The sequence below is a fragment of the Pavona decussata genome, unplaced genomic scaffold (assembly GCF_977016875.1).
Source record: "Pavona decussata unplaced genomic scaffold, jaPavDecu1.1 SCAFFOLD_111, whole genome shotgun sequence".
Taxonomy (NCBI): domain Eukaryota; kingdom Metazoa; phylum Cnidaria; class Anthozoa; order Scleractinia; family Agariciidae; genus Pavona; species Pavona decussata.
In genome coordinates this window covers 247,755-263,277 of record NW_028145525.1, presented here as the reverse complement: position 1 = coordinate 263,277, position 15,523 = coordinate 247,755, and the positions used below count along the sequence as shown (strand labels likewise).

The window sequence follows — 15,523 nt, the reverse complement described above, 5'->3', positions numbered from 1 at the left end:
ACCTCCCCCATAGGGCCACAGGCTGTTGACAATCAATTGCATCAAGCTGACACAAAGCCTGGAGTGTGGCCTAAATGCAGGTGAGTGACTTGCAAGTTTGTGTGAAAAGCAGAGAGGTGGGGAGGGTAGTGTTGGGAGACTCAGTAAGGCTGAACTTTCTGTCTCTGCGTAGGTTAAGTGCAGGTATGTTTTTGAAAATCCAGCTGGATATATCTGAGCTGATTTTCCAGAAGGTGGCTACAGAAATTGACGTTTTTGTTACCTTTTCTTAAGATATATATTTTTTTAACGTTTCCTATTGAATTGCACATCAGTAACTTAACAGATTACAATGGTCATTAGCAAATATTTATAAAACCAAAATATTTTTCTCCTAACCTCCCCCCCCCTCCCTCCCTGATTTGCTAACCTAGCCCCACTCTCTCTCAAACGTCTTCTAACCGTGCAACGATTTGGCTTTGAATTCGGCGCGCGCTCTGAGATCAGAACTAAGTCATTAGACCTAGCCTTTCGTTTGGCGTCCTGAAGCAAAGTTTTCCTGAGGACATCATTAAGTCTAGTGAGGGAAGAAGTCTTACGAGTGCAGTTCCTGCCTCGTCTAATATGCTTGCTACCAGTAGTCCTCTTTTAAGCTTAACGGGTAATTTTCAGTTACTCGGGCTTGGACTATTTTAAAAGGCTTGTATATTGTGGGCTTTGCTTGAGGAGGTGACAGTCTTTGGCCTTAAAAAGTAGCTCTTAGAGATGAGTTTTTTTCGGGCAACATGAAATTTTCGCGAATTGTTTACCCAGCCAAAGACTTAGTATATTTTTGTGGTGGAAAAGGGCGCTAACCCTTCCCTTTTCAGGTGTTGATTTCAACATCCGGGACTTAAGCTGATATGGAAAACACTAGCAAGAATGGGCAAGGATTTTCTCTTCAAGAAGCATGAGTTTGAAAAGCTATTCTATTATTTTTCGCCGTTATAACTGTAGCGTTGTTAGGCTAGTCATCGATTAGTCGAGAAGTGCAATTTTGGTCGGATTTCCGGACTCAATGTCATAAATAATTTCCAGGTGTTCGTTCGGCGTGATTCTCATTACGTCCTGAATTTATAATTAAGACGGAAAATCAATTTAAAACGCTGTCTTGCCCCAATAAAGCGGATTCTTTTGTGGAAGGCTAGTCTTGAGCCCTTAAAGACCGGGTTTTGGTTGAGATTTAAGATGTGTTGGCGCCATTAATAATTACAAAGTGTCACACTTGTTTAGTCGGATCACAGGTCATGTCTCATTTCACTCAGGTGTCAATGTCACGTCTAATTCCAAAGAAAAGCCCCTCTTTTCTCTTGCATAGTATTTCCTGGCCTTACTTTCTTGTGATGAACCGTAACTGGAGTATTGTTAATGACTAGCATATTCCTTCAGCTTAGAAACTCTCAAAATGTGCTCAATTTCTGTAGCCACCTTTTTGAAAATCAGCTCAGATATATATGTATGTATATATAACATCACAGGATGTGTCTGCTTTGTGCTGCGAATGCTACTTGACCAATGAAATCATAAACGTGCTGATACGAAAGTACTGTGATGCTGCTAATGAATTTTTTGGCAGATCAATCTTTGCCATGCTTCCAAGCGATGTCTCGACACAGTTTCTAACAAGTGCAGTTTACAATTTAAATGTTAATGTCGAACTGAGTACAGTTGAGACCATATTTATTCCCATTCACTGCAATGGCAAGACATTAGCAAACTTGTACGGGATAACAACTCTGCAACACTTTCTGCCAAGGACCTGGAGCAAAGTATCAAGGTTCACAGTGCCTATCCCGGATCAACCAAATGGCTCAGGCAGTTGCGGAGTGGGTGTCATTTACTGTGTTCGCAACTTAAGCCATGGCATCCAGGAAAAATTCACATCAACTTATAAGGAATCTCCAAAGCTGAGAGCACAGCTCATGATTGAATTACTGAAGAGCTAACCAGTTCAGGACATTCTTCGTTATATTAACTGTGCTTCCCAAAAACAAAAAATAAGAAAAACATGTGATTCAGAGGAAAGAATTTGCCAAATCAGAAACGCTGTGGTGCCTTGATGGTCATGTGTGCCGCTGTGATTTGTAAGGGAAAAAAGGCGAGCTGGGGTAACCAATCCCTGGGGAGTCCCCCACAAAACGCAGTCGTGTTCGTTCACTGAAGTCCCATGGCCAAACCATTGTGCTGATTTTGAGGAAGTAAACCGATTTTACTGTTCAATTCAAGGCTTAATTAAATTCAGCAACGTTTAAAAGAGTAGATATTTCGAGCTATTGCATTTGAGAGGAAAAAGGAATTTTTTTTTTTAGTTTTAGTAGGACCTCAGTAGATAATGAAATGGTTTTTTAATATTAGAATGAAGCCAGACTGTCCCTGGAGGTCGGGTACAGTACTATATACTCTTATTTCATTTAGATTGCTGCCTCATTGGAGTTACAAGTTGTTTGAAAAAAGACAAAATAAGAAAGTACACTTTGGTTACAAGGTTGTATTGCAACATTGTTGTAAATAATCGATTTAAGGCCTTTGTCCACTAGAAGACACGATTTCCATGTAATTGACAGTTGCTACCGAAATCGTTTTTGTAAAATTCTTAGAGATTGATACCTTCAAGCAGAATCTGGAATGGATTGGCCATGTCCAAAAGATACCTGAAAATATAATACCCAAGCTTGAGTTTTGGTGGATACTTGCTTGCTCGTATTATATAAACACAGACATTAACCAAGACCACCTAAAGGAGAACCAGAGGAGATGGAGTTTTCAGATGCATCACAAGCCTTGCAGCCTTGTGCTTCAACAAGGAGGAAGGATGTTCACTGTCAGGATTTGATGACAAGTAAGGAATTTTCATTATAACAAAGTTGATGTAGCGGCAACTGCCAATTTATTTATACAACTGAGCGTGCCATGACAGTCTTTGCCTTGAGATTAGCTTTTTTAAGGTCGGAAAAGAGAGAAATAAAGTCAGTATTGTAAATTCTTTAATTACAAAGCCTACATTCCACTTATTTAAACTACATATTTAGACTCAATTTTCCGTTTTGATGGGAACCATGACATTTCCTCACAGTTGCTGGCTGACAAAACATCTTTTTTTGAATCCGATTTGCTGTAAAAAGGTAAGTATTTGAAAACTCTCCTGGCTGGGAGTTAAGTCTCGTGCAAATGTCCTTGCTGGCTAAGAATCCTAGAGAGTGAAGCTTGCTGGAACTGAGGATCAGCTTTTTTTTCCCACGAAAGTTAATTATTAATTGGTTGTGACTGCACTAATGTTAATTTGTTGCATGGATGGATAAAAATCATTTTTTGAAAAAGAAGTCGTTGAGTGCTCCTGACTTACAACAGATGGAGTGTCTTGACTGCCTTTAGTGAAAATTGCAAGGACCTTCAATTTTTAACTCTGATTAATTTTCTTGATAACTATCTTCCATTAGTGCTAAGAAATTACGGAGTGATTTTTCGTTCCAAAAACATTGCGTTGTACATTTCTGCTCTGACATCACCACTACTTCAAGTCACCTTTTGTATTCCTCTTGAATTCTCTCAACTGGGAAAAATGGGGCATCCACTCCACGCTACCTCTCTTCTGGCCTTTACTGAGTATCCAGTGCATTACTTTCATTCTTTAATTCGCAATCATACGTCCCCTCACAGCACACCTGAGCAAATAACCAAAACTTGCCAGTCCATCTTTGCTTCAAAACAACGCCAGGATAATTTTAGCAAACGTTTCTGCCTCCAAAGAACTTTACTTTCTCAAAACCAACTTAAGTGATCCAAACTGAAGGCTGCAAAAGTTCAAAAAACTATCTTCGAAAAAAATATCAATTAAGTGAAGAGCAGCTATACAAGTTAACCTACAGTTGGAGAGAGGCAGGAGTGGATGCCGCCTTTTTTTGTTCAGAAAAAAAGTTGTCCCTGGTAAGATACTTCCATGCGGATTTCACTTATCTCAAAATGAAGAGTCCGAGCCTGATCCTTGTAGGAATGCGACTTCCCCAATTGTGAAGAGCAAGATCCCAATTGGTGAGTATTTCAAGGATGTGGCCATTGATTCCACGTAACATGTGTTCAAACTGAACATGCCCAACATGTCAAGAGGGCATTCCCTGTTGTGTTCCTGAAAATATGTGCAAAGCAAAACAGACCATCTTCTCACAATTACAAACAGAAGGGAGGGCCGCAACCAATCCTTCGGAGAATACGTAAGATACAAGTGATAAGAAAACAAAGCTGGGCTACCAAACGTAAATGAAAAGGATGTCAAGGAGAGGTCCCACTGATTAAATGCTGAAATAAGATCGTGGCCAAAATACACCCCCAGTGCTGTCGGTCCAAGCGTTCATCCACAGCCAGCTCCAGAATCCAAACAGGGCCATCAGATACCCGAAAAGAAAGGAAGTCGTGCTCCCATGTCTTGTTGTTGGTGGAATTTTAGAGCTAAAGAGGCCATCGTAGAATTCTTAGAAAAATGTTGTGGTGAGAAACCAACAGAACGCCAAACGGGTTAAGAGAAAAATTTCATTGCAAATGAACACAAAACAGAAAAAAAGGGAAAAGACTCCGTGTCACAGCCTACAGTTCCTGTACAACCCTGGGGAGGAAAGTTTTCATATGAGGGCAAAAACATCGAGATTATCAATTCTTGTCCCATTAACAATTTGCTGATCACATTTCACTTACTTTGTTTTTCCAACTGATTTTCTGAAATCGTTTTTAAATCTGCCCTATGAGGGAACCCGAACCCTGTTACCTCTTCATCAAATGTTCTCAAATCAACGGTGGCTTACAGGAAAATTAGCCTGGCCAACTCAAATCTACCTTAGTATCCACTTAACACGAAAACAAATCAAGGTATCATCTTCGAATTGTCACATACTGGGATGGAGGACACCACACCTGTGCAATTTAGTTAGCAAGTTGTTCCTGCATTGGGGTGGAATTTTAATGTTGGCCTCCATGTGAAAAGCCATGGCATTCGTTTGACTAGATGTGATGACCCGCCAGCACTCTCACATGCTGTTTACATCCTTAATTACAAGTGATTATTCTTTCTGTGAATGTAATTTAATCCAAGCTACTTTTCAAATTTTTGTTACATCCATCATTTTAATAAGTGTAAATGATACATCTTAGTCATGATTATTAGTTTTGCGTGTCAAGCAAAGCAGTTAAATAATAATTACAGTATATTTATTACATGACTAAGGCAGTGAAAGGGCCATTTAATAAAATTAAACAATCACATTGCTCTTTTTACCCAGGTATTGTCCTCAATGATCTTGCGTTGTGTCCCGCCTTCATTTTTGAAATCAAGATGGTGGATAATGATCTTCACCACTGGGTAAAAATCAGCTGCATGGGCTACACTCTACATGTAGTTTTTGTCAGACGTTGTTTCTGCTGCTGGCCTTCAATCAGGCAAGAGAAAGCTGTTGAATCATTCAGTGATAAAAAATAGCATGGGTAGATTACTTAATGCAAATTTTCCCCAAAACTATGTAATGTAGTTAAGTAGTAAAAAAATCCTTTTTCCTGCAGAAACACATGGTAGGCCCTCAATCAGTACTGAATAATTTAGTGTTCTTCACATCTCAACCATTTTTGTAATGAAATGTTATACTGTATATAACACATTGAAAGTTCTTTGCAGTTGTGTAATGAATCTATTATCTACCAAGCGCTAGGGCCATACTGGGAGAATATTGGCCCTCAGTCTTTTTTGTACAGACGTCGCTACACTCAGTCCTATCAAGACCTCAAACCGATATTCTCGTAGTACGGCCCCTGTGCTTGCTTAAAAAGATTATACATGTATGGCCTTTCAAAAAATAGTTTGTCCTTGTGGATTGGATTTGGCCTTCAATTCTTCCAGGAAGCATCGCCTTGACATTTAATCTTGTGTTTTACCCTCTGTTTTTTTTTTCTTTTTATATAAAAAACTATATAAATTGCCTATAAACTGAACAAGTGTATTTAAGTTCAAACTACAAAAAAAAAAATGAGTACAAGCAATTTTTGTACTTTTATTCCTAAACAAAGGGTAATACAGCAGACGGATTGTTGAGGCAAGGATTCCTGAAGGAATTAAAGACCCCATTAAAAAAATCTACAAACATTTATTAAATTCACCATAGGTCAGTTATGACCCAAGCAATTAATATACCCATTACATGTATGTAGATGTGACCAGTTTTAAGTTGTATTTGATTGACCCTATTCCATAATAGCAATACAAACAATGATGACAAGAAATCCCTCATAAGAGGTTTTGGAGTTACTGCAGTACAAAATCACTCTTAAATTATCGTGTTCCAGTGAAGAGGGGAAATCTAACAGCTATTCTGGTTGTTCTGGAATATACATTCAATCAACCACAACTTTTATTTTGGTTCATCTATGAGACTTGTGGCCTTCTTTATACCACTGCTTCAAGTGAAGGCCAAAAATTTAGCACACGTTCATTAGCAATGTTTTGTCAATGTCTCATTAGGATGAACCGTGTTCAAATATTTTTGTGGAATTGGCTTTGAATCATGCTTAATTAATATCAGCTTCTCTTGCGTGGTTCTCGTTAAGACAATGCTATTTTGATGACCATTTTTTAACAACAGAATACCTACTTTTGTGACAATTATCAGTGAAACTTTCCATTAATTTTGTGAGTGACACAATAATTTGTATCTTCTGCAAAAGTTGTCAGAAATCTCAATGTATTTTTGTATTTTTGACAAACCCTCTTTTAATGGCTAATCCAAATTATAAGCAACCACTTGTCAATTTCCACAGAATGATCACATAAAAACTAATGTTTGTGCACATTTGTTATCCCAAAGTTATAACAAAAAACTTGCAGCCCCCTTCTGACACTTCTGTTACATGAGTATTATGATTATACTACTTTCTTACTATTAGAAAATGTAAAGTGAAACAGTTTCACAATTTACTGATATTCATGACTTATGTTATGCTCCCCCCTGCCACCTCACCCAAATTTTTTCCCCTTTCAGTAACTACACAAATAACACGACTAACATCTCATCATTACGTTTAAAATCGTTGATGGTGGTACACATGTTGACAAGGGAGTTCTTAAAAATGTGGACAGGCTGCGTGCTAAGCTTTTACAAAGATTGCCAATTTCATCAAAAAGCTTAAATAAAATTCAATTCTCAGGATATCTATTGCTCTCTGTATGGCTTTCATGATGTTAATAGGATCTAGTAGATATGAGCACTAAGTACAGCTCCTACTAACAACAATATTATTGTGTAAAGTTTCCAAGGGTTGTCGAGAAAAAAAAGTATGATTGTATTCAGAAAAAGTGCAAAAATATATTTCTGCGCGAAAAAGTTTACAAAATAAAATCCAGTTTGCTTAGCTTGATGAATATGATAACATTTATATTTTAATAAGGTACACTGTAATTTCAAACAAAAATAGGTTTGTCAGAAAAAAACCTATTTCACTTCTGCTAAAGTTGAAGCTGGAAAATAATATCCGCCGTTTTGGTCCTGCTGTAAAACCAATACTTTATGACAAGAACTAATAAAACAATAATAACAATCAAAGAAAATTCGTTTATTCCAAAGAATTTTTCCCTTTCCTCTGCCCAGGTGCTAGATTTAATGTCCTGTAAATAAACTCTGAGACAGCAATGTTCAACAAATTTGCCCTACATGAATGGTAGCAAGATATTTCACATGACAATGAATCCAAACAAAAGATACCCAAAAACTGAATAATTCTCTGGTTTCCTGGCCTATTTCAATGCCACTAAGCCAAAATAAGTTAAACTGATCCTTCGAGTCGCTGCTTTACTTCTCTGTTTCTATCTTTTTATTATCTCCTTTCTTTGTTAATATAGTGATGCTAATAAAACTTACATTAAAAAGGAAGAACAAACCATGAAAACTAAATTAGGACCTCCTTTAATACTGTAGTGACACTCTGCTAATAGACCTTATCATGGTTTTTGAAGCCATTTTGATGGGTAGGCAAATGCGTCTTGAAATAACAGTGTTTGTATTGAAGTCTCGCCTGTGAACCTGGTGCACTTACCAGTGTGTTACAGCCGCTTGATGTCAGCCTGAAAAAGCCATTTAAAGATCGCCTTCATGAAACGTGTACCATGTGGATGATTGAGGGTCAGAAGAGTTTCACAGCTGGCGGTAACATCAAGGCACCTTCACTAAGTTCTGTCTCCTCCTGGGTCGATGAATCATGGGAAGAGCTATCCCAAGAGATGGTTTCTTGCTCACTTAAGAAGTGCCTTATTTCGAATGCGATAGACGGAACCAAAGATGACATCTTGTGGGATAACGAGAAAGAGGAACTTGTTGCAGCTGAAGGCAGTGAAGATGAAGAAATGGAGGACGTGTGACATTTACGATGACAAACTAACAGAGGAACAGTGGTGCGACTTGTTTGGAGAGAGTGACCAGGAGGAAGAATTTGAGGGCTTTTAGACATTGAAATTCCATCTTATAAGTCTTAAATTTACTAAAGTTCGCCAGTAAATAGTTGAGCAGTGTAAGAAGACTTAGCTGTATTTGACATTTGAACATTTGACATTTCTTTGTCTTTTTCATGTAAATAGTTGAACTGCTCACCAACATTACTGTAAAAGAGATAGTTTTATAATATATTAAACGATTGGCTTCTTTGAATGAGGAGTGTTTTGGGTAGAGAGGGAAGGGATTTCATTTACGTCAAAAGCACGTGCATTTATTTTAGTTACCAGTGCTCGTCAGGTTTTTATTACCAGGCCCCAGTTGTTCAAGGAGCGGATAACTTTATCCAGTGGATACGTTGCTGTCCAGTGGATAAAATGTACTCCAACAAAAGCTTTTCGCAAGTTTTTCACACACTCCCATACTTAAATTAGACAGACGCTTCTACCTTATACACAAATTATACGGCTATAGCAAATTTCTTGCACGCATTTTATCTACCGCATCGTGACCTATCCAGTGGATAAAATTATCCGCCCTTTGAACAACTGGGGCCAGGTTACTAAGTCATACAAGATAGCGGGTCATTTTCTCAACTTCGCTCCTTCGTGTTTTTTAATTGTTTTAACATTTTTCTTGGCATAAAGAGCTCCCAAACATCTTCTAAAAGTTACAGTTTCTTAATATACCTCTTTGTTAAAGGTATGGCTTTGAATTTTGGATATTTGTAAGATAATTCTCCCCCAAGTGGGTCTCTCGATGTATGCAATATTTTTCTCCACTGAACTCTTTTACAAAAAAACTGTCAGGAATTTGAACTTAGTCTATACACCACAAATAAGTAAAATCCCAACTTTTAGCCTCAAAAAGTAGGGTCAACTTTTGCACTGGAAAATACAGTCGAACAGTTGATGAGTAAATGAGTAAAATCTTAAACAATTGGGACACGTCTACTCTTTTAGGGCTAAAAAAAATACAATGTGTTGTGGCCTTATTAGGTACCAGTTGTTTCAGTCAAACAGGTACCTGACGCTGCTTGAGGCCAGGTTAACACATGTAATGCAGGCATAAATATAAACACATGTAAGACAAACACAAACAAACGATGACAAATGTCTTTGGTAGACTCCAGTAACAATTTAACACACTTATGTACAAGGTGAAGGTATCATGGGAAGGTTTCCTTTCAATATAAATGCTTAGGTGAGACATGCTTTATGGATTGAAGATGTGTTTTGCACTCAAAACAATCGGTCCAAATTTTCAGGTTCACTTTCTCTTTAACAATAGCCGACACTTTCAGAATTTTAAGGAGGCTGCGACAACAAGTCACCATTTTGACTTCAAAGGCTTTGATAAAACTTTGTTGTAACAGATTGTATTATCTGTTTGCTACATTTCAGGTGCAGATTTTCAGAATGCTGTCCAGAATGGCAGAATCTCCATGGGCGGCCCTGATGCTTTCTACCAGTTCTGCTCCAGTGTTGGTTAAAATAATCTATTTGATTTCATTTTTGCTTTTATTTCAACCTCCCGACACATCAACAAAAGATCTGAACTCAAAAAGAAATGCACTGGTGCCTCATTGTACCAATTATGCTTTTGTTTATCTTTGAAATGTGATGTTTTGCAGAAAGACAATGCGCTGTTCCTGAAATTTTGTCATATGACAAAGATCGCTTGGTACTTTCATCTGCTCTGGAGGGGTCAAAAAAGAAATTTCTTCGTTTTATTTTAAAAATTCTATTGGGTGACATAGTGAAAAGTACCATAGAAAATGAGCATTTAGTGACCTTACTGATTGATGACTAGACAAAAGTTTACACGAAAGGACTTCAGTGTCTGTAAAATTTCTACACCATCATCATCAAGGTCACCAAAGAAGTCAAGGCCATTCTTGCTCTAGAACCCAGGAAAATTCACAACCCTGTAGGCATTGACATTAACAAACTGTCATGTTTTGTTTTTTTTTTCACAACCATTTTGTTTCAACCGGTCCAGAATTATCTGTTTTAATTTTTGATCCAGTACTGGAAAGGCATTGCTTGGAATCCCACGATTATCATGCTTCTACAGCTGTCAGAAGGATGTGATCATTAAGTGATGTGCACCTTTTTGACTTTGTAAATTTACTTTTAAAGTGCAGGAATAACCACAAAACTGCCTTAGGGTTGGTCTCTCAAAGCCATCTAAAGGAGTATCTTCCAAGGTTTGTGGTTTTAATGTCTGGGGATTGACCCTCACAATTCTTCCCCCGTCACATTGTGTAAAGGGCATGTAATTTAGTTAAGCAGGGAGACACACCAGATCCCATCACTTCTGTTATCCCTTGTATGGGTGCTCTACATGTCGTCTACAACAGTGATGAAGACATTGTCAGCAACTTTTTGTCCTCTGAGTGGTCTGTATACAAGTCGGTTTTTCTTGGCAAGAATCTCGCAGACAAGCCCAAACCTTAGGGCACACGGTTTCTCCTTGAGATAACCTATAGAGGGTAGACCTTGGCGAAAAATGTACTTAAAACAGTCTTTCATAAGTGCAAGGATCTTCAATACGGCACTTTACTTAACCTTCTGGAAACTTGCATTCCACTTCCACTTGCCACCTACAACATTTTATTAAAGCTAAATCGTCTGGAAGACTACTTTTATGCTAGCTTCAGGTTGCGGGTTATTTTATTTTTTCTTGTTGAGCTACAAGTCATCTCCGGTTTGGTTGAGTAATGTTTTGTTTTGGAAGGATGGTGGTTGCAAAAGAAACATTTACAATGTCTGCTAAGAAATGTCATTGGTATCGATGAGTATTTTATGGACCATGTGCACGGTGCACAGTACTGAAAATTTCGATCGCCTTTTCAAAGCGCCGCAAGATTGATAATTTGTCGGTCGCCCTAGAAAATATTGGGAAGCATTTTAGTGTTAAAATTGAAGGTAGGAGGAGAGTTTGTGTGCATTGTAAGAGGGTGGGTAGAAAAACAAGTGGGGGACGTTCAGTACAGACCACTTTTCAGTGTTTACCATGTAGTGTAGCGCTTTGCAAAACTTGCGTTCATGAATACCACGCGGCTTGAAATTGCATTCTTTATAACCCGAGTCCCTATCTGCGACGCTGTCATATATGAACTATCGGTAAGTTTCAAAAGTATATACGATCACGATTTCATTGCATTTTGGCCTAATCAATATTTGAGATCTTTTCTTGGTTAAATAACCTTTGGCCACTAATAGTGACACGTTTCACTAGTTTGCAATCAGGCCGCAAATTGTTTTTCAATGATGCGTAGAATATAGTATTTTGAATCTCATTTTGGTTTGGACCGGTCACACAATTTTGGCCTTTATTTGGCACGATTTAAGTTTTTATTTAGCGTCGTTTGTCAGATTTTGGCTGCCGAATTCTTTATCTTGTAAATAAAACTTGTTTGGAATCTCTACTTGTTTGTTTTGTCGTTCCTTGCGCTGCGTGAGTTTTTGTTTGCGATGCGATGCGTTTGTGCTTTGCTTTTCGCGAAGAGTTCTCGTGCGGCTCGAGTCATTCTCTCTTTCTCTTATCCTTGCCTACATTTAAATGACCTTGAATCTGCAAGAAAACTTCAATAAATACAGTTAAAATTCATATTTGATGTATACAACAGTGATTTTACCCATTTTCGGTTCTTGACATGACCTGTCTTAACAGTTTTATGCGGCCGCTAATTATTCATATTTGGAGCTCGCGGCGCGTAAAACACAAAAAAAATTAATTTCATTTGTGCTTTTCTCCTTGTCCTATATGTCCATGCATCAAATGATAAATTGTTTACACTTTCCGGCAGCAAAATTCCTCCTCTTTGGGATGAGCTTTGCTTTGAAACCTGATCCCGTCTATAGTGCTACTGCGCATATGGTTTATTTCAAGCATTTGGATCACGCAGTCTGTACTCCAAAATTTCTAGGAAATTAGCATAATGTCACGCGTTACGCCTCGAGGGGACAATGGGTTAACTGATACTTGGCCATATGATTGATGTTTAGCCTCAGCATACTTCCACAATTGCTCTAGCCTGTTTTGTCTCTCAGCAAGTAATGTATTAATATTAATTACTGCATTACCCATGTTTTTACTTTTCAATTAAGTGTACTGAATTTTTCCTACCTGCAGAGAAGCATTGAAGTCATCCAAATCACAGACAGTCCTGTGAAAGGGGCAAAACCAGTGAAGCCTGCAACTGTTGTGATTGAAGATTCTCCAGTAATAAGAAATTTAAAGGACGAAACAGCGGAACTCAGATGGCTGGATGATGACTTGCAAAAACCAATGTTCTCTTCTTGGAAAGTCCGTTTCTACCAATAGCATCGTGTCCCTACTATTTAACCCAGAACCTAGGATGGTTTGTACCAGGCAGCCATTAAAAGTGAAAAAGGAGTTTTCCTTCTTGATTGACTTAAGACGAATCAGCTTGGAGGATTTAAGAGCACATGGAAAGCCCCCCTATATGGATTTTTTTCTCATACTTATTCCATCTTGCAAGCTTATTTTTAATTAGTAACACAGGCTTGTTGATACAATACATTACAAACTTGTAGTCCTTTTCATGTCAAAAAACTGCCCGATTACTGTAAAAACTTTGTCACCATTTATAACTTCACTAAGTAATAAATTTAACAGTAACATTTACACATGACCAAGTCATATGACAAAGGTTCTTGTACTAAAAGGCATTAAGGGGAAAGACCCTTAACTACAAAATGGTTGCTATGGGTGACTTCTAACCATCATATCTTGGAATCCATTAGTATCCTGGGTCTAGTTTTTGGCTATGTTTCTTCTATGACAGATTACCATCACTTTCCGTAGTCATGACCATATTTGGTAAGTCACTTGACCAGAATACAAATTCTTATAACCTCACACAGCTTACATCCTTCTCTAATGCAACAAAAGCCAACAGGTAGATGCAAAATCTGTAGCATGGATTTGTTGAAATTCGTGCCATTGAAGAAACTGTGGCGTCACAAAAACTTTATGATGTCATAGCTTTTCCACTAACACTGATTTCAACAAATCCATGCTACAGATTTTGCTTGTCAATACACTCAATCGAGTCTACCACACTAAGACATTTGAAGATGGTAACCACTTCCACCGTCGGATTATATATGCTTGTGATAGAAGGGGGGATATCGTGAACAACATTGCTCTTGTTCAATATTGTTTTGAGCGCGAAGAAGGTGACTTTGATCTTCAGCCCCATGGTAACTCTTGCAAAGACGGAGCACGAGGATTTACTCGCACACAGCCTTCAACTATGGCCACCCTGAAAGAGAAGTGTGTAATGCTGGGGCCAAGAGAAGCTGTCCGACAGACCAAGGCAAGACATGGTGGGGTTACAAAGGTTGAGTCTTTGGCCCAAATGCCACGAGGAGTCCGGCAAGCCTAATATGCCAGAAGAGTAGTCACTTCCTCTCAACAGCAATTTGGTGGAGAGAAAGATGATGAAGATCTTTCCCTTTTGTACTGGATGAAAGAGGAGGGCAATCAATTCATCCAAGATGTCAGTTTTGGGAGAGAGAGCTTATCCATTGTCCTTGCTTCTGTTCAGCTTACAGAGATGGAAAAATTTTGCACTGAGATGATGTTTGCAGTACTTCAGATAGACCCCACTTTTAACCTACAATCTTGGACAGATTAAAATGAAAAATTAAACCCCCCTCCCCCCAAATTCAATGATGAATTCGCGCGCAAAGCAAAATGCGCCATTTTTCCATCATTGAAATGGGGGGGAGGGCTGGTCTTAATTTTTCATTTGATCTGTCCAAGATTGTCCGCCGGCCTTAAACATGACAAAACAAAGGGAGTGACTAATTAGTAGATTATTTGTCAACACATTTATCAGGCTATATCAACTGTGTCTGACGCAGTCACACGCGTCACAACCTGAAGGCGGTATCTGTGTTTAGGTATCACAAGTGCGATATTTTGGTAACAGAGAGTAAATAAAATACGCAATTGTTTGCACAACTTTCCAAAAAGCACTGAAAAATCCTCAGACAACATGCCCTCGAGAAAAAGAATATCGGACGAAACAAAGGCTTCAGTCAGAGTCCTAAAGATGACTACAAATCTCACATTAAATGAGATCGCCGAACACTTTCAGGTCTCGACAGCAAGTGTTCACCGCGTAACGAGCTCAAAATACCAGGAAGTACATGAGAGCAGGAGACATTTGAGCGGCAGAAAGAAAAAGGTCACTCCTGAACACGAAGCGTTGATTCTTAGAACCATTGAAGAGTTAAGAGAGCAAGAAGGTTCATTTTCTTCGCGGCGCCTGATGGAGCGGACAGGAATTCGTCATGTCACTGATCGAACGGTTCGGCGTTTGTTAAATAGAAAGGGGTACCTCTTCCTGCAGGCTCGTAAAAAGGGACTAATGAGTCAAAGCGACAAAGAGAGAAGAGTAGAATTTGCTAGACGGATGCAATCAAATTACCCTCAGAGTGTCTGGACGGACACTATCGCGTTTTACTTAGATGGGGTCTCGTTTATTTACAAGACCAACCCCATGGACCAAGCCCGAGCACCCAAAGGGAGAGTATGGCAAAAAAAATCCGAAGGTTTAAACCAAGGGTGTTTGGCTAAGGGAAGTAAAGTCGGAACAGGAGGTAAAGTTGCCAAGATGATGGTAGCAATAACTCACGGTGGAGGAGTAATAATTTGCGAGAGATAAGAAAAAATGGATGCAAAATATTTTGCATCGTTTATTGACCAACACTTTAACACCATGTTTGAACGATCTGCCAAGGGATTGACTCGCCTCTGGCTGCAAGACGGTGATCCTAGCCAAAACAGTAAAACAGCCGGTGAAGCTATGGCTCGTTGTCATTGCGAACTATTACAAATACCGCCGCGAAGTCCCGATTTAAATCCTATTGAGAACATTTTTCACATTGCTTCCAAAAAGTTGGAAAAAGATGCCCTGAACGAAGGCATCACACATGAGTCGTATGAAGAATTCTGTGATAGAGTGCAGAGAACAATCGGTGGTATTTCTCAGGAGATAAAACTATCCA

The 15,523-nt window shown here is 38.7% G+C and overlaps 1 pseudogene; it reads left to right on the top strand.

Moving 5' to 3' along the window:
- Nucleotides 1–8,152: 8,152 nt before the first annotated feature.
- LOC146470766 (uncharacterized) lies at nucleotides 8,153–13,893 on the top strand (annotated as a pseudogene).
- Nucleotides 13,894–15,523: the final 1,630 nt, after the last annotated feature.